The sequence below is a fragment of the Bos taurus genome, chromosome 10, assembly GCF_002263795.3.
Source record: "Bos taurus isolate L1 Dominette 01449 registration number 42190680 breed Hereford chromosome 10, ARS-UCD2.0, whole genome shotgun sequence".
Taxonomy (NCBI): domain Eukaryota; kingdom Metazoa; phylum Chordata; class Mammalia; order Artiodactyla; family Bovidae; genus Bos; species Bos taurus.
This window is the reverse complement of record NC_037337.1, coordinates 102072759-102090500: the sequence shown is the minus strand read 5'-3', so window position 1 is coordinate 102090500 and position 17742 is coordinate 102072759. Positions and strand designations below refer to the sequence as shown.

The following is a 17742-nucleotide window of genomic DNA, read 5'->3' as shown; positions in this document are numbered from 1 at the left end:
GGCTGAAAGTCGGAGCTGTTGGGAGGAGAACAAAAATGGCCCCCCGCAAAGCCCACTGAGAACTGTGCTGGGGCGGGGGTCAGTGGCGCTCTCCCCAGGGTCTCCGGGATTTCCTGTGTCCCCCTGGTCTCAGCAACCACGCAGTTCCCCAGAGCTGGCCGCCCTGCCGTGGACTCGGTCCTGCCTGTGGCGTCCCCAGCACCCCGCCAGCAGGACTCACAGCTGCACCCAAGGGAGAGGGCCCAGGGCAGTCAGGAGGCCTGCGTCACGCACGTCGCCTCTCTGGCTCAGCGTCCCACCTGCAGAGGGACAGACTGGATGCCCTCTGAGGGCCATCGGTGCTGGTGGTGCAGGGGCTCCCGGCCTGGATTCTGGGGGGCTGTGTCCCAGTGGAGACAGGAGGCCCTGCGGCAGCCGGAGCCGGCCGCCCACGCACAGGCAGGCAGGGGGCGGGGCGCTGCGGTCCCGTTGCCAAGCGCAGAGAACTTTCCACTGGGTCCAGGGTTCCGTCACCATGGCAACTGCTGGGGGTGGAAGCAGAACTCCTCAGAATTCTGAAGAACATATGGGGGAGGGAAGAACAAGAGCGGGAGCCCCAAGCAGGCCCAGGGAGGGAGGGGCAGCACCCAGTGGCTCCCCTTCCTCTGCCCGCTTCATTCCCGTCTTCTTCTGAGCTTCCTCTCCTTGTTCTTCTCTCCTTTCTCTAGATCCTCCATACCCTTCCCTGAACCCTGGCGTGATGTTTACTGGGCACCTACTATGGACCCGGCACCATACCAAGTGCTTTATGCATCTGAGCTCATTTAACCCTCTCACTGCTGTGTGGTAGGTACTATCATCTTCCCCATTTCACAGATGGGCAAGTAGAGGCCCAGGGAGGTTGGGTGACTTGCCCAGTAACCGGCAGACCCAGGAGTTTGGTTGGATCCTGTGACTGCACCCCCAGCCTCTGCTGTATCTGGACAGTCTCCATTGTCTGAGAAACTCCAGGAGCCCTCTCCTAATGAAATGAGGGTGTGTGGAGGTCTGGAGACCTGGTCTCCACTTCCCCTCCCCACTGCCTGGACCCCACACTGGCCTTCCCGGGTAAGGCCAGGGCAGAAGGCAATGCCAGCTGCCCATATGTGCGAGGCACCTCTGTCGGCTGAGTTTCCCGGCCTTGGCTGCCCAGTGTTCACCCCCACGGGACCAGAGAAGCCCCTGGCCTAGGGCTGGAGTCAGGACATCCAGGAGACCAGAGATCTGAATGCCACTCCCAGCGCCCTCTCCTGTCTCCTGCAGGCCCTGAGAACCTGACCCAGGGAGTCTGCTACACGAGACCGACTCAGAATCCCAGGGGGTCCACTTCTCTCCTCTCACCCAGTCTGGTGATACTGGGGGGTGATGGGAGGTCGTGTATAAAGACACTGTGAGAGCAGCAAAGTTGGCAACTTCACCAGGCCCGTCACTGGGCATGACATCCCTGGCAAACTCCCTGGAGAAACGCAAAAAGACCAGGACAAACTGGAGGCCAGGAAACATCTGCTTCAGCTCTGGCTTTCCAGATGGGCAGCTCCTCTCCACGTCAGCTCCTTGCTTTCCCCTGGCTTCTGTGTCCGTGTGCTCAAACTCCTCCACTCACTACCTTGGTTGGGACTTTTGTCTCCAGCTCCCTCTAAGGATCTTAGGTCTTACTCCAACTCTCAGGACCAAATTTCCAAAAAGGAGCTCTAACCAGGACATCTTTATTGCTGGTGCCTCGATTGGATGGACTCCCGCTCTACACATCCCACTGCCTGTCGGCCGGGCCACTGATTGGCTGCTCTGAGTCCAGTGCTTTCCCCTGATCCAATCAGCTGTAACCAGGGAGGCGGGGTTCCATGTTACCAGAGGATTGCGGTTGACATAATGGATGTATTTCTTCCCTGTTGAAGCTAACTGGAATTGGGGAGTCTCTTACCTGAGCAGGCATCTCACTAACTTGGGTTTGGGTCTCAGGCCTTTGGTGATGAGTCACTTGCTTCTCTGCTTCTGTGCGGTCAGGTGAGTTGGAGTTTCTCTTCCTAGTAAGCAAAGCCTTGTGGCTGGCACCTCTGGTTAATTCCAAGATTGAATGAGTAAGACCTGGACAAGGGCGGTCACGACCTTACAGAACTGAGGTGACGGGGTCCAGAATGCTGAGTCAAGAAACCTGGAGGCCCCGCTTCTGTTAGCAAGCTTCCTTCCGGCGTCAGTCAAAACTGACCAAGGAGGCTTGCATTTCCATCTGCGGGCGCCAAGGTGCCTATACTCTGAAAGACCAGTGGATTGAGCGCATCCATTCTGGTTACAGTGGGAGCTCTAAACGCTCAGTCCTGGGCCAGTTCTCCCATTTGAGGAGCCAGCTTTCTCTCACCCAGGGGGGCAGGGGAGCGTGTCTGCAGCCAGAGCCCCCCCCACCGCCCCCGCGCCCACCAGGCTCACCACAAGTCTCCCATCAAGGCAGTTCTACAAATGTCCCCCTGTCTCCCCACCTCCTGATGCCAATGATCAAAGGGACTGTGATGCCTCTCCCGTGTATTATTCATGCCTCACTCTGTGGGACAGGTGTACCAGCTCCACACTGAGTACTGGGAAGGAAGGGAACACAGGGACGTCACGGGAGGCAGAACAGTTTTTTACTCCAGAGTAAGACTAGGCATTAAAGAGCACCCAGTCCAATTCCCCCACCCCCCAGTTTCTGCGTGCTCACCTCTGAAGACACAGAATCATCTCTTTGCTGATTTATGGGGTCTTCCTTGACATGAAGGCAAATAAGCCTCTTTATGACTTCCCCCCATCATGGTTTTCCGTCGAGGACCACTGGGTGGGCACGCCTAACTCTCCACACTGAATCCCACCTGTTTCTTTCGCCAATTCACCTATGCCTGAGCCTCCAGGACCCTGACAACTCCAGTCATTTATGTCGCCTCTTTCTAAGTAGGGATTGCAGACAACAGCCCAAAGACCAAATCTGGCCCACTCCATGTTTTGTAAATAAAGTTTTATTCGGACATAGCCACACTTACTCAATTATTGTCTATGGCTGCTTTTGACTTACAAAGGCCAAGCTGAATAGTTAACACGAACACTGTATGACCTACCAAGCTTAAAACATTTAGTGTCTGACCCTTTACAGAAAGACTGTTCTCATTCCTATTCTGAAGCATCAGTGGTCCCTTAAACGGAACAGGAAATCCCAGGTATGGCCTGACCTTCGGGATGGACACTTCCCAAGGTGTCCCCTCCTGGGATCCTTGTGTGTGCTTGGTGCAGGCCCAGAATCTGCGTGTCTCGGCAGCCATGACTTGACGTTGGCTCCACGAGAGCCTGTGGTCAGCAGGAGTGTCCAGGGCACTCTCGCGCAGCCTGTTGCTAAGGCCTGTTGCCAAAACAAGGGCCCTGGCCCTTGAGTTTTGTAGGACCTGCATTCATCTTGGTTCACTTTTTATTTGTAGCCTTTGTCCCAACTTCTTGCCTAACAGAGACTATTTTGAACTGTAAGTCCCTCATCCATCTATGAACCAGCCCTCCCAGCTTTGTTATAGACTGTCCCTGACTTACAACAATTTTTTGACTTCATGATGGTGCAAAAGCCATATGTGTTCAATGGAAATCATGCTTCAGATTTTGAATTTTCATCTTTTCCTGTCTGTGAGATGTGGTACCATCCTCTCTCGTGATACTGGGCGATGAGCCACAGCTCCTAGCCAGTCAGCAATCTTGAGAGTACACAACCCGTACACTCACAACCATTCTGTATCCAGGCCACTGTTCTGCTTTCCACTTTCAGTATAGTCTTCAATATATGACATGAGATATTCAATATTTACTTATGAAACAGCCTTTGTTTCAGTAATTTTGCCCAGCCGTAGGCTAATATGAGAAGGTCTCTAGATAAACCCATGAATATAGCGGGATGTAACCCCATCGCAAGTTGAGGAAGATCTGTATTTATTCAGCTTCCTTTCTATGTCGTCATCCAAATCATTGATTTTAAGAGCCCTGTAGCATGGCGCTAGAGACCTCCTTTCCCTGTTGTTACTGATCTACTTATCAGTGGTCCTTAGACATCATTAATCAACCGATCCCCACCCATAAACTGCAAGGTTCCACTTTACCAGGTTATTAGTAAGGATGTTTGGGTCATTTTGTCAAATATTTGACTGGGTTTCTATTCTCAAATACTACCACCCACCTTTTAGGAACAGACTTGTGGAATTGTGGAAGAGACTTTGGAAACCTATTAACTGACCCTCTTTCCTCGCAGATGGTGAAACCAAGGCCCAGAGCAGTGAGTAGTCCAAGATGACCGAGTGAATTGGTGGCAGAGCCGGGAGCAGGGTGCTCTGCACGACACCCTGGTGATTCAGACTGTGTGTGAGTGAGCAGCTAACTGCTATAACAAACGGGCCCAAAATGTGACAGACTGCCGCAGCAGAAGTCTCCTCTGGCCACACTCGTCCTGATGAGCATGCAGGGTGGCGTGTCAGTTGTCGGCCTGACCGTCCATCAGAGGCCCAGGCGCCTTCCATTCGTGGCTCAGCCGCCCCACGGGGCCTGCCGTCCTTCACCGTCGGCTGACAGGAGACGGCTCCGGCCCGGTCAGGGGAACCCTGCTTTGCTGAATCCCAATGACCTTCTTCTCTGGCTTTCACTGCTCCCCTCACCGCCCAGAGGCCGTCCCTCCCGACACAGGCCTGTATCACACGCTCAGCCCCTCGTCCCATCCAGAAAGGGTTGGTTCCAGACTCAGGGCTGGCCAAGGGGGCTGGGCTGCAGTCCAGTCTACCAAGCAGGAAGGCTGGACTAACTGAGCAGCTGGGGTGAGTCCAGAGATCACCCACTAGCGGGGAGCGGGGGCTTCCCCCATCCTGTGGCAGGAGAGAACGGGAAGCGGCAGCCAGCAGTTCACAGCTGGAGTCTGCCACAGCATCACACCCCTCCTCCCCGCGTGTGTGTGCCTGGCGGTCCGCACCCCGAGGAGGCGCCATCAGGCTGAGAGGTCGGCCAGCCCTGAGCGGTCGCCCTCTTTGTCGTCAGTGCTGGGGCGGCTGGGTAACTGGGGCTTGGAATCCCCAGCCCAGATCCTTCCTACTCCATGTCCACCAAGCCCTTTCTCTCGAAGTAGTTTTCTGGATATCTGCGTTTGTGAAGCCTGGGATCTTACTCCTGGTAAGAACGGGGGACCCCTTCCAGGGCCCGAGAGAGGGCTCTTGTCTCACACTCAGACGCGACCTGTCCAGGGAGACGTGCACACAGGGAAGAGCCTTCACTGGGAGGGGCGCCCGGGCGGAGGACAGCAGGGTGAGGGGCCCAGGGGAGCGCCCTGCCGCGGGGCTCCCAGTCTTGGGTTTGATGCTGATGAGATGAGTTTCCAGGCCGTCTCTGGCCAGCGTCCTGACTTGGAACCCTTCCTGGCGGTATGCGCATTGCTCAGTCAAGATGGACCCCCGTGGAAGGACTCTGGGACGTGGGCAGGACATGTGGACGGGCGCCTCCTCCCTCCTTTGACCTTTCCCGATCTCCTCTTGCTGGTGGTGTCTTGTTAGTTCTGTGTTCCTTCCCAGGACCTCCCGCTGCACGGTAACTCATTGAAGTGGTCACCATCGTCCCAGGTGAGGGCTGCCGTCTCTTTGAACCGTGCCCTTTCCTGAGGCACTGTGGCGTCACAGGTCTTTAGAGCCGTGCACTTCTTACTTCTGCCCCTACCAGCAGCACAGCCAATCTCTCCGTGACCCAGTTCCCTTATCTGCAAAGTAGAACTAACAGTGAGTAGTTAGCAGGGATTATCGTGTGGATGTACTGTATGGATTAAATGAAGGGTGTAAGTGAGCCTGGCGCCGGGCTTCATAAAAACCTGTCTTCTCTGTGCCTTTCCCCTCCGTTACCTTGTTTTGTTCAGTTGCTCAGTCGTGTCCGACTCTTTGCGACCCCATGAACCACAGCATGCCAGGCCTCCCTGTCCATCACCAACTCCCGGCGTTTACTCAAACTCATGTCCACTGAGTCGGTGATGCCATCCAACCATCTCATCCTCTGTCGTCCCCTTCTCCTCCTGCCCCCAATCCCTTCCAGCATCAGGGTCTTTTCAAATGAGTCAGTTCTTCGCATCAGGAGGCCACAGTATTGGAGTTTCAGCTTTAGCATCAGTCCTTCTAATAATATTCAGGGTTGATTTCCTTTAGGATGGACTGGGTGGATCTCCTTGCTTTCCAAGAGACTCTCAAGAGTCTCCTCAACACCACAGTTCAAAAGCATCAATTCTTCGGCACTCAGCCTTCCATGACTACTGGAAAAACCATAGCTTTGACTAGACAGACCTTTGTTGGCAAAATAATGTCTCTGCTTTTTAATACACTGTCTAGATTTGTCATAGCTTTTCTTCCAAGGAGCAAACGTCATTTAATATCATGGCTGCAGTCAACATCTGCAGTGATTTTGGAGCCCCCAAAAAGAAAGTCTACCACTGTTTCTACTGTTTCCCATCTCTTTCCTATGAAGTGATGGGACCAGATGCCAAGATCTTAGTTTTCTGAATGTTGAGCTTTAAGCCAACTTTTTCACTCTCCTCTTTCACTTTCATCAAGAGGCTCTTTAGTTCTTTTTCACTTTCTGCCATAAGGGTGGTGTCATCTGCATATCTGAGGTTACTGATATTTCTCCCAGCAATCTTGATTCCAGCTTGTGCTTCCTCCAGCCCAGCATTCCTCGTGATGTGCTCTTCATAGGAGTTAAATAAGCAGGTGACGCTCTGTCACCTGGGTTCCCGTTATCTCCTCTTCCTCTCTGCCTAACCTGCTGCCACTTACCTCTCAAGCCTCTGTCTTCTCTGACCAGCCCATTCCCCAGTCACCTCCGCTGCAGTCGTCACTGATGGGGGCTAGTCATACTGGGATAAGACGCAGGGCTCCCTGTTAGTCAGTCTTTGCATAAAGTTGCACTCAAAGACAGTCAAGCACCCGAAAGTACTTTTTAAAGACATTTCAGTCCTTCTTGTTTCTTGAAAAAGAATCAAATTCATAATCCATGGCAGATTCTCAGAAGCTCCTTTGCAGCCCCCAAGTTCTCATCCACCCTGAAGCTGCAGCTCTCACAAGCCCACCCTAGACCAACCCCCTACCGTTTTTCTTTCATTCTCTGCCCTCTCGCTTTTTATTACAGACATTGCGGGGTGGGGGAAGGCAACATGAACACTCACAGATTAATACACAGCTTGTCTTCCTCCTATTTGGGTTTCCAGCGAGTATCTCCTTCATCTAAATTATAAGCTCCACGACAACGGAACTATTGAGTTGGGAAAATGGCTTTTAATTTCATGTCATTTCAAACAAACAAATTTTGCAAGACTAGTAAAGGGTCCCCCATATATTCTTTTTCCTTTTCTTGGGGTTTCCTTACTTTAGGATTTTACTCTGGCTGGAGGGCTCCCCCATATAATCTTGACCCAAATCCATCAATCGCCCACTTTTTGCCCCATTTGCTTCCTCCCTCTTCCTCCTTGTATACATTACCATATATAGCATATTTATATATTACACATTATATATATTTACATATATGATAAAAATAATGTTTTTTTTCTGAAATCATTTCAAGTAAGTCAGAAATTTCAAGTCACTTTATCCCTAAACACTTCAGTGTGAATTTCCTAAGAAAAAGGATATTTTCTTACATAACCACAGTACAGTTACAAAAATCAGGAAATTAAACATACCAACAATATACTATTGTCTGTTCTACAATCCATATTAGAATCTCGTCGATTGTCTCAACAGTATTCTTTATACTTCTTTTATTTTCCCAGCCTAAGACCCAACCCAAGGTCTAAAATTGCTTTCAGTTGTCATATTTCTTTAGGAGGAAATATTTTGTTTTGGGGCTTTTTTCCTGAATCCCTGCCCCTACTGAGCAGTGCTTAACACAATGCTGTGAACTTAATAGAAACTCAGTAATCACTGAATTGAGTTTGGAACAAAGAGTTTAATAGTAATAATTGTAGCTTCTCACGCCCTATGGCAAAACTGTTCGTCATGTACCCAAGTCATTGCCCTGTTCCTTCAGGCTGATGGATGTCACGGTGGTTGGATGGAAAGATGGGTAGACAGGTGGGCAGATGGATGGATGGTGGCTGGGATGGGGGTAGAGGGGCGGATACAGACTAGCTGGGTAGGCTGACAGGTGGGTGGATGGGTGACAGAGGAGCGCAGATGGAATGCGGCGTAAGGGCGGTTGAATGGAGTCGGAGGGATGAGCGTTAAATGCGGGGAACTGGCGGCTGAATGTCGGTGGGTACCCGATATTCACAACGATGTGCTGGGTGAAGCACTTGGGTGGAGTCGGAAGTCCTGGCTCCTGCTTGCCTTCTCCCAGCAGGTTCTTGAAGAGCTCCTTGTTCCCACGAGACTAGTTGGCCTTTATGATCCTTTCCCGTTTGGACCAAGTCTTGTCTCAGAAAACAGGAAGTGATGCTCCCAAGGCCATGATGGGGCCCAGGGTTGGGTCTGGTCAGCCTGGCTCTGAAGGGGGTGCGTTTCGCTGGTCCCGCTCCCCTGCCGCTGCGGGAACCCCAGAGGAACGGCCGGAAGGCGTGGGGCCCCCTCGTCCCCGCCGCCCGCCTCCCGCCGGCCTCAGCGGCACGAAGCCCCCGGCCCTCGCTGCCCGCAGCCCCGCCGCAGGCTGAGCCGCGGCCTCTCCCCGGCCCTGCCTGCTCGCCCCCTCCCGGCTGCGCTCCCGGCTGCGCTCCCGCTGCCCGAGGCCTCTGTCGCAGCCTCAGCCCCGCACCTGCGGGCCTTCGCGCCCCCTCCGAGCCCGCAGGAGCTGGGGGCCTGGCTCCCCTCCCGCACGGGTGAGGGGCGTTAGCACTGCCCGCGGGGGCAGGGGGGCTCCGCTCAGGGCGCTTTCTGACGAGCCCCGCCTGCCTCCTGGGTCCCAAGGCAGGAGGCCCAGCGGGAGTGAAGAAGGCAGCAAACAGAGGCAGCAGCAATAAGCGAGGGAAAAGAAAGCATTTTAGAAAGACGTTGGTATGGAATGTTGTAAAAGCCCTGTCAGAATAATGACCATGAAAAAAAAATCAGAACTCATTTGGACTGCCGTATTTCTAGCACTGTTCTAATTTTGTGTGACTTCTGGTGGTGGCGGGCTTCCCTGGTGGCTCAGCTGCTAAAGAATCTGCCCACGACGTGGAAGGCCAGGGTTCGATCCCTGGGTTGGGAAGATCCCCTGGAGAAGGGAAAGGCTACCCACTCCAGTTTTCTGCCCTGGAGAATTCCAGGGACTGTATAGTCCATGGGGTCTCAAAGAGTCAGACACGACTGAGCGACTTGCACTTCCACTCTAGGGTGGCAGCAGCCCCCAGAATCTTTTCCTAAGGTAATGGCCTCCCTTTGGGGAGTGTGGAGCCCTAAGATGCTGGAGCTGAGTGACTGAGGCGGGGGAACCGAGGCCTGGACACGCGATTCTGCACTCGCTGACTGGACGCCGCGTGGGACCCAGAGAAGCCGTGGGTCTGCCCCAGCCTCAGGCCCTGTCGCTCCCCAGGCCCACCTCCGTCAGACTGTCTCCCTCCTCCCAGACACACTCTCCGAGCTGGAGGGGTGAGGGGCTGCGTCTGGGCCGGGGCAGGGGCAGCGTGTCCGAGACGGCACAGCCAGCTCCACACAGAGCCGGGGCTTGGAGCTCACTGGTGGGGGACGCAGGGCTGTGCCGCCCGCGCCGTCGGCACCAGCGCAGACCCGAGGGCTGCACTGAGAGCCGTCCCGGCAGAGACCGGAGCTGTGACTGGGCCGACGGTTCGCTTTGAGACTTGAAGCTGGACGAGACGGCGCGTGTGTTATTTCCACAGCCTTTTGCAGACATCAGCCAGCCTTCCGTTGTTTTCAGAACATGGATCTGGTGCCTCTTCACACTGCACACGCGGTTCTTGTTCAGCCCACTAACCTCCCCAAGCCCCAGCTGTGGGCCGTGGGAGCACAGAGACTGAGGACGCACCTGCTGCCCCAGGGGGTGAGGACAGGCTGGGGGAGCGGGCGCTGCGCGGGTCACAGGGGCGGGCAGAGGGGAAGGGGGAGCAGGAGAGCCTGCCCACCGAGCACGGCGAGGGTGGAGACGCCTGGAAACGGCAGTGGGTCAGACGTGGCAGGAGCTCTCTGTGTGTTCACCAGAGTCTGAAGCCGTGTCTCTGATCAGCGGGTGACTCTATTCCAGGGCTTCCCTGGTGGCTCAGAGGGTAACGAACCTCCCTGCAATGCAGGAGACCCGGGTTTGATCTCTGGGTTGGAAAGATCCTGGGAGAAGGGAATGGCAGCCCACTCCAGGATTCTTGCCTGGACAGTTCCATGGACAGAGGAACCTGGTGGGCTACAGTCCATGGGGTCTCGAAGAGTCAGAAATGACTGAGCAACCCAGCAAGCAAGGAAGCTCTTCCATCTGGCAATGGAGGGGCCCAGCCTCCTTCTGCATTGCAGCTTCACTATCTTTGCCTTGCTTGTCTACGTCAAACTAGCAAAAGAGAAAAAGCATGGACGAGTACCTGTGGGACGCTTTTTACGGGCCTCACCTAGAAGTGTCACACATGATTTTGATCACATTCCATTGGCTAGCACACACATGGCCACCCCTAACTACAAGGAAGAAGGGAAATGTTTTTAAAGGTATTCTCAGGAAGAAAGAGTGGGCCTGGTAAATAGCTATGGCAGACACATGCTAATTGTACTGTCTCTTTAACGTGTTACTCACATCAGCAGTACTGTGAAGTAAGGCATTAACACTACTTCCATTTTACAGATGAGAAAGTTCAGGCTTGAAAAGATTCCACAGTTGGCCCAAAGTCACAAGACTGGTACGTGGCTGAGCTGTGATTCAGTACTGGGCTGGTCTGTGTGAGTCTGAGGTCTATTCACTTAGCCAATACCATCGGGCCTCATCCATTCCCAGGACTTACCCAGCACCACCAGGCCTCATTGCTTCCCAGAAAAGAGAAGAAACAGGAAGCAAACATGAGGGTGAGTCAAGAAAAATTTAAAAACCAAAGGAAGACAACAGAAAGGAAGCGAAGGGGAGGGAGGTGAGGATAGCAGCCAGTGTGGAGGAAGTTGAGAGTGAAGTTCACGAGAATCTTAGTAGTTCTTGCTATTACTCATGCTTAGGCCATGGTTACCACAGAAGTGCTCAGAAACAGGCCCCGTGAATCTCATCTAGGAACGCAGATAGAAAAGTCTTAAATAAAATACTAGCAAACAAACAAAAACAATAGCAAACAAAATCTAACAGCACATTTTAACATAGCACATTGTAGCTGACACGCATTGGAGGTGTTCCCCAATAAAATCAGATAAGAAAGAGGAAATAGAGGTGTTAGAATAAGAAAGGAGAAGTAAAAACTATCTCTTTTTGCAGATGATGCAACCATATGTATTTGGAAAAGCCCAGTGGTCATGTAAGGATGTGAGAGTTGGACTGTGAAGAAAGCTGAGCGCCAAGAATTGATGCTTTTGAACTGTGGTGTTGGAGAAGACTCTTGAGAGTCCCTTGGACTGCAAGGAGATCCAACCAGTTCATTCTGAAGGAGATCAGTCCTGGGTGTTCATTGGAAGGAATGATGCTGAAGCTGAAACTCCAATACTTTGGCCACCTCATGAGAAGTGTTGACTCATTGGAAAAGCCCCTGATGCTGGGAGGGATTGGGGGAAGGAGGAGAAGGGGATGACAGAGGATGAGATGGCTGGATGGCATCACCGACTCGATGCACATGAGTTTGGGTGAACTTCAGGAGTTGGTGATGGACAGGGAGGCCTGGCGTGCTGTGATTCATGGGGTTGCAAGGCGTTGGACACGACTGAGCGACTGAACTGAACTGAAAGAATATGGAAAAACTGCCCTGAATATTGAGAATTTAGTAAAAGAGTAAGATAAAATTAACACGCAGAAACCAAAAGTCTTCATAAATATAAAAAATAAAATAACAGCAGAGCAGACTACATTTATAATACAAAAACTTGAAAAGTATTTAAACATAAATTTTACAAGGAATGTGTAAAACCTACGGGAAGACAAAAAGAAGTTCCTGAAATGCAAATATGGGCACTGGAGCAGGCTGATGTACATGCCATGCTCTTGAGTAGAAAAATTTAAGGTTGTAAAAATGTCAGCTCTCCATAAGTTAATTTGCAAATTTAATGAGACCTTCCACTCCCAAAATGCCATCTTTTTTCCCCCTGGAGCATCAGAAGTTGATTATAAAATTTATAAGAATAAAAGCTAGTAAGAGTAGCCAGGGAAAAAAAACTTAAAAAATAAGAGCAATAAGGGATCCTCACATTATAAGATATCAAACATATTTTAAGGCTTCTGTAATTACAATAATGCAGTATTGGTGCACAGATTGATGAAAATCCAAAAATAGATCCAAGTGCATATGCAAATTTGATATACAATAAAGGTAGCATTTCAAGTTAATGGAGGCAAAGAAGAACATTTTAATAAGTTGTGGTGAGACAGCTGGATAGCCACACAGAAAAAGGTAAAATCAGATTCGATCTTCACATTGCATGCCAGGATAAATTCCATATGAACTAGGAATCTAACTGTAAAAGCTAAAACAATAATGCTATAAAGAAAGCATATGTGAATTCCTTTATAACCTGGGGTTGGAAAAACATTTTCTTAAGTATGACTAAAAGTGCAAAGCAATGAGGGGGAAAAATTACCAAAATTTTAATTTTACCAAGTAAAATTACCAAATAAAAAAGTTTAAAATTTTCCGTATAGAAAAATAAGCACAGTGACAAAAATGTTAAACTGGAAAAATATTTTTAAACTTACTTCACAAAGAGTACCCCTAACAACAACTCAGCAGAAAGTGGATAAAAAATTTGAATGGACAGTTCCCAGGAAAAAAAGCATATAGCCCCTAAACTTATGAAAATAGAAAATGGAAATTAACACTAAGTCGAGATATTACTACTTCTTACCTGTCATATCGGCAGACTTCAAAAACTTAACAACATGTGCTGCTGGAGAAGCCATAGGGAAATAGTCACTCTCAGACAATCAGTCCAGTTCAGTCAATCCTGGGAGAAAAGCAAAAAATATGCAGTCCCTATCAAGAATTTGGCAAATGGCAACCCACTCCAGTGTTCTTGCCTGGAGAATCCCAGGGATGGGGGAGCCTGGTGGGCTTCCGTCTATGGGGTTGCACGGAGTCGGACACGACTGAAGTGACTTAGCAGCAGCAGCAGCAAAATTATATAGGCATTTACCTTACCTTTTGTAAAGAGGCCTTTACCTTTTGACCCAGTAAAGTCATTTCTAGGAATCTACCCCAAAGTACACCAAAAGAAATACAAAATGATATGGGCAAATGGTCTTCACTGAAGCATAAAAACACAAATATTTATCAATAAATAATTGGTTGAATAGCCTATGTACAATGTAATCCATACAACGGATTATCATCAGTTCAGTTCAGTTCAGTCACTCAGTCATGTCCAATTCTTTGCAACCCCATGGACTGTAGCACGCCAGGCTTCCCTGTCCATCACCAACTCCTGGAGTTCACTCAAACTCATGCCCACTGAGTCGGTGATGCCATCCAGCCATCTCATCTGTTTCCCCCTTTCTCCTCCTGCCCTTAATCTTTCCCAGCATCAGGGTCTTTTCCAATGAGTCAGTTCCTTGCATCAGGTGGCCAGAGTGTTGGAGTTTCAGCTTCAGCATCAGTCCTTCCAATGAATATTAGGGAGTGATTTCCTTTAGGATGGACTGGTTGGATCTCCTTGCAGTCCAAGGAACTCTCAAGAGTCTTTTCCAACACCACAGTTCAAGAGCACCCATGGATTAGTGTTAGTCGTTAGTATTAGTCGCTCAGTCGTGGCCAACTCTTTGCGACCCTGTGGACTGCAGCCCACCAGGCTCCACTGTCCATGAGATTTTCCAGACAAGGATACTGGAGTGGGTTGCCATTTCCTTCTCCAGGCGATCTTCCCGACCCAGGGATTGAACCCGGGTCTCCTGCACTGCAGGCAGATTCTTTACCAACTAAGCTACAAGGGAAGCCCTGTTTCGATCATAGACCAGCAGTCAATTCTTTAAAAAAAAAAAAAAAACCCTCTGATCTGAGGCTCTCACTTCTCCCCTCTTGCCTCCAGCTCTTTATAAACGCCCCTACTCACAGGCTTGACTATATTAACTAAATCCACCTCGTCTAAAGAGCAGTGAGTCACAAGCTCGACAATGGATTACTATGCAGCTATACAAAAGGGCGAGGACAGGGCCTTCCCAGGAAGTCCAGCGGTTAAGTATCCGCCTTCCAATGCCTTCCAATGCAGTGGGCTTGCTTTCAGCCCCGAGGCTGCTGAGCCTGTGGGCTCTGGAGCCCGCTTGCCACAACTAGAGAGCCCACACGCAGTAAGGAAGCTCCCGTGTGCCGCAGCCAAGCCCCAGCACAGCCAAAGGAAGACAGAAGGAACGAAGACAATCTCCAAATAATGCTACGAGCAGTTTCCAAGACATATTGTTCAGGGAGGTTGCCAGACAGCATGCACAGCTTGCCCTTTTTGTGTATAGAACAGGAAGAAACACACACACACACACATACACGTGTGTGTGTTTTATTTATATTTTTAAAAAGAAACAATTGAAGGAATCCCCAAAACTAATAAAAAGATGGTAGAAGTAGACTTATCTGAATGTACCTTGTTTTACAGCTTTGACTTGGGATCAAGTAAATAAAAGTGAAAAAAAGATCAAAGAATCTCAAAACGTCTTCAAAATAGCACAGGTCAACCTGCAAGATTCCTATAGCACTATTTAAGACCCAGCTTTAACCCAGTTCCACCATCAGCTCTCGGTGTGACCTTCAGCCTCTGCGAGGCTCAGGTACGTCCCCTTCTAACCCCCTCCGCTCCGTTTGCTTATTTGGGAGACACAAATCCAGCGGGCCCACTGATTCCGGTGGTCACCACCCCGTTCCTTTGTAAATGTCGACCCAACAAGTCACAGGTGGGGGGGGGACTGTTAACAGGAGTCGCAAGCCCTTCAGAGCATTTGTTCGCTCCATCAGTTAAAATCAGAGTTTCTACCTTGTGTGATGCTGAACACCAGTCGCCTATTTTGAACTTAATGCTTCATAAACAAGGGTTCTTGAGCACGGTTGGTGTCCCTGAGCATGTATTTATTGAATCAAATAACTCTCTGGGGCTATTTTCAAATGTTTATTTGGCTAGCCAAAGAGTTGATCCATGTAAAATTGGGTGAATCTTATGTAAGAATGCTGGCAAACCATGGAAGAAATGGTAATTACTATTAAAGGAGCAAGAAACAGACTGTACTGGAAGTCTGGACCCGAGTGCTAAAGCTGACTGATCTGAGCGCAGAACGACAAAATTAGAATTCTCATTCAGATCTTTACATACAAATTGGGAAGGAACTGAAGCTTTACTAACGTTGAATTGACTGCAAACTGACCTCTCCCAGTCAGGCAGCCACATGGTGGAGAGATGAGGGCAGGCTCTGGCCCTGAGTATTTCAAGGCATGGGTTTCACTTTTGCTCAGGAAGCTGAGTTTGCAAACTGCTTTTCCTTGAATTAGTTCTCATGAAGTGGACAGATGGCTTTAAGAGACTCCCAAGAATCCACAGGCTGCTCCTTGATGGCCAGGGGTTAAGAATCCATCTGCCAATCCAGAGGACACAGAGTTTGATCCCTGGCCGGGAAGATTCCACAAGCCTCAAGGCAAGTAAGCCCGGGTGCCTCCGCTTCCGAGCCTGCCGGCAGCAGCTACTGACACCTGGGTGCCCTGGAGCTCACGCCTTGCAACAGGACAATGTGAAGTGAAAAAGTGAAAGTGAAAGCTGCCCAGGCGTGTCCGACTCTCTGTGACCCCATGGACTGCAAGCACGTCAGGCCTCCCTGTCCATCACCAACTCCCGGCGCTTTCTCAAACTCCTGTCCATTGAGTCGGTGATGCCATCCAACCATCTCATCCTCTGTCGTCCCCTTTTCCTCCCGCCTTCAAATCTTTTCCAGCATCAGGGTCTTTTCCAGTGAGTCGGCTCTTTGCATCATGTGGCCAAAGTATTGGACTTTCAGCTTCAGTCTAAGTGGAATGATAATCCTTGGGCTGTCTTCCCCCATGGGATACACATGACGTCATCTACGCAGGCTCCACGGGTGACAGAGATGAGAAAGATCAGATGCTGTTGGAGCTCCCAGCCTGAAGGTGGAGGCAATGATACCAACACGAGGCCCAACGAGACAGACGCTTAGACCAAGGAAGGTCTGGCTGGGGTCAGCTTTCCCTTCTGCCTGATGCTCTGATTCCGATCATCCTCCTCCTGACCCTGCGTCCCCACCTGGAGCTCAGGGTCTTATCTCCCACAGCAATCAGGTTCCCGGAAGGAGACCTGTGATCTCAGCCACTGAGCTCACCCACCTGAGGGGAGGCGCGGCTGTCAGTGCCCAGGAGCCAGGGACCCGGGGCGGGGGGCAGGGGCACCCAGCCCACCCACCCGGCCTCCCCGCCTCGCGGCCTGAGGCTCTGCTGTTATCCAAGCAATGTGGGCTGGAAGTCAGTCTGCTTTCCAGGCACCCCGAGGGCTGGGTGCCCTATTCCACCCATCAAGATAAAAAGTAGGCAATTAGTAAATAGTAGAATGGAATCGATTTTGTAAAGGGCAAGCGGTTGGATGGCCCCGGGGGCTGGGGCCAGGAAACCCGGGGCTGGCGGGGGCAGGGGGCTGGGGACGGCAGGGCAGGGCAGGTGGCTGTTCGGGGAAGATGGGCGGGGCACTGTGCCTGTGTCCCACCCAGAGCCATGTGCGCGGTGGTCCGGGGACCCTCCTCCCCGCCCGGCGCAGGCTCCAGCTGGGACCGGGTATTGAGGGGGGCGGGGTGCTGCTCGCCAGCACAGATTTGCGCACAGGTCGAGGGCTCTGTCGTGGCCACCGGGGCAGTGGCATCCTCGCGATCCCAGCACCTGCGCCCGACCTCGATCAGAGCCAGGGCCCATGGAGTACTTGGCGAAATGAACAAAGAAATAGAAATGCATTGGCTCAGAAGCCAGAGGGGCGATGCGCGAAGGGGCGAGTCGCTCAGACCTGGACCCAGGGAGCCTGCCTTCTGTCATTTCCTACTGTGACCTTGGGTGTGTCATTTAATCTCTCCGCCCTCTGTTGCCTCATTTGTAAAAAGGACGAGGGGATTAAATGAATTGCGAGTCCAGGGCAGTGCCGGGCACCTGACAAGCTCTAGCTGTTGTGACTCGCAGGGCCATGGACCCTGGGGATGCGGCGTGTCAGGCAGCACTGTCAACTCCACGCACGTGCCAAGGTCCCCCGTGCGTCCTCCCTGACAGCTCCCAGGGACCCCGTCTCCCCGACCTCATCTCCTTCCCTCCCCCTCCCCCTCCTCTCTGAGCTGCAGGCCTCCAGGCCTCCTCCCCCCTCAGGGGCGTCCGATGCCAAGCCAGTGATGGGACAGTCATCTAAGTCTTTCCTCCTCAAACCGTGGTCTTTGGACCTGCAGCACTGCCATCGCTGGGGAGCTTATGAGAAATGCAGACCCTCCGACCCCACCCTGGCCCACAGGATCCGAGCTGGCACTTCGGCGTGATCCTGGGCCTCTGTGTGCGCGTGAGAGCCTGGAGTGGTCCTCACCCCGGCCACGTGTCAGAGGCACCGGGAGCATTACTGAGAGTTGCCGGGGGTGATGCTCGTGTGTGCGCTCAGTCACGTCCCCCTTTCTGTG

The 17742-nt window shown here is 51.5% G+C and overlaps 1 long non-coding RNA gene across 2 annotated transcripts; it reads left to right on the top strand.

Annotated features, from left to right (window-relative positions):
* The first annotated feature begins 542 nt into the window (after positions 1–542).
* Positions 543–17458, top strand: LOC132346433 (uncharacterized). 2 transcript variants are annotated; one of them, XR_009496270.1, is made up of 6 exons: positions 543–825; positions 1282–2022; positions 4268–10002; positions 10783–10837; positions 10933–11000; positions 11395–17458. It is a non-coding gene; the product is annotated as an uncharacterized lncRNA (long non-coding RNA). The 2 variants fall into 2 exon arrangements; XR_009496269.1 differs by having other exon boundaries at positions 10783–11000.
* Positions 17459–17742: the final 284 nt, after the last annotated feature.